Source organism: Bison bison, unplaced genomic scaffold (genome assembly GCF_000754665.1).
Source record: "Bison bison bison isolate TAMUID 2011002044 unplaced genomic scaffold, Bison_UMD1.0 scf7180017864450, whole genome shotgun sequence".
Taxonomy (NCBI): Eukaryota; Metazoa; Chordata; class Mammalia; order Artiodactyla; family Bovidae; genus Bison; species Bison bison.
In genome coordinates, this window is record NW_011495012.1 from 891 (window position 1) to 2693 (window position 1803).

Sequence of the window (1803 nt, forward strand, 5' to 3'; positions counted from 1 at the left end):
TGCATTGTGAATCCAGAGTCTTAGTCACTGGACCATTACAGAAATCACTATTTTGATTTTTAGATTCCACATAGAAGTGAAAATAATAGCATTTCTCTTTCCCTGTCTGACTTATTTCACTAAGCATAATGACCTCCAAGTCAATCCATGTTCTCAAAAGTCAGGAGTTTATTCTTTTTAGAAAGCTGAGGGGGCTTCTCTGGTGGCACAGTGGTAAAGAATCTGCCTGTCATTGCAAGAGACCTGAGAGACCTGAGTTTGATGACTCGAGAAGATCCCGTGAAGAAAAGAATGGAAACCGATTCCAGTATTCTTGCCTGGAGAATCCCATGCACACAGGAGCCTGGGTGGCTACAGACCATGGGTCGCAAAAATGACTGAGTTGACTTAGCATGCGTGTGTTCAGCCTAATATGGTTAGTGGCACCATACTGGCTATCTCAGAGTATACTTCATCTTTTTATTTGGCCAACTAGCATTATTATTTTTTCATGGAAAGCATTTTATTTTCAATATAACGGTGTGCACATGTCAATCCCAAACTCCCAATCTATCTGACTCTCAACTCATCCCCTCTGGTAACTCTAAGTTTGTTCTCTAAGTCTACAAGTCTGTTTCAGTCTTGTAAATAAGTTCACCCTTGTAAAATGTTACTGAATAGAGGGGTTTATTTTATTCATTTTGTTTTAAACTGAATAATTTGAAGAATCAGCTGGCAAATTTTTTATGCTTTATTGGAATTGTATAAAAGTAGGGTGATCATGATAAGCTACCAAGTATGAGCGATTGATTATAGCATATCCCCAAAAGATGAGATAGTTACAATAAAGTCATAGAATAGCCAGGCGATCATTAAGAGGTGGTGGGATTTTTGAAGACGATACTGTAATTCTAAGACTCCACTCCTCACCTCAGAGTTGCTTGGCTGCTTTGGAGGAGAAGGAGTGTCCATGAGGAACCCCTTTAACAAGAGATCTAGGTCCTCGATTGGTGACACTCTGTGTGCTCAGAGGATGGGGCCAATTCAGGGCTCAGCACAGTCTTGGTTTGCATCGAATTCCTCATAAATAATGGGCTCAGTGGAGGGGTGCATGGGCCTCAGGGGAGTGGGAGTGAACTGTCTCTCAGAGAGGGTCCCGAGGTCCAAGTGAGCGTATATCACGTCTTCTGCTGCAGAGTCCTGAGAGGAGAGAGGTGAGAATGATGGACTGAGGTGTGATCTTCAAAGGCTGGGGCATTGGGCATTGGAGGGGCTCAGACTATGGCAAGGATTTGGGCTGGGAGGACTCACCTCACCATTCACTGTTCTGTCTTCCATGGGCTCTCCTTCCATGATGGCAACATCTGCAAATGGAAGAGAGTCAAGGCTCTTCAGGGTGGAGGCAGTTATTCCAGACCTCCGTAACTTTGATAGTTACATCAAAGCCAGAAAAAGGCAGGGGTGTGCCCCAGGTTGCTGAGCCTGTCTACTCCACTAAATGAAAACAAAACAAAACAAAATATTCCATAAACAAGCCCAGCCATTCACAGACTGTCTCATGAATCTGTGCAAACTCATGGACCCATCCTACATCTTCTGTTATGGACCATCCTCTTCCACATATCAGCAGATTCCCAAGATCATGTAGGGGAAAAAATGCATGGTTGTAGTGTAAGGGAAGAACAGGGCTTGAAATGTCCCTGGTGACCCGAGGATTAAGGGTCAACCTTCCAGTTCAGGGAGCGGGGTTCTATCCCTGGTGGGAGAATTGAGATCCCAAATGCCTTGAAGCAAGTATCCTTAGTGCTGCAACTGCTGAGCCCG

At 44.2% G+C, this 1803-nt stretch overlaps 1 pseudogene; it reads right to left on the reverse strand.

Annotated features, from left to right (window-relative positions):
- Positions 1-1023: 1023 nt before the first annotated feature.
- LOC105002291 overlaps positions 1024-1803 on the reverse strand; it is a 19338-nt pseudogene continuing 18558 nt past the window's right edge.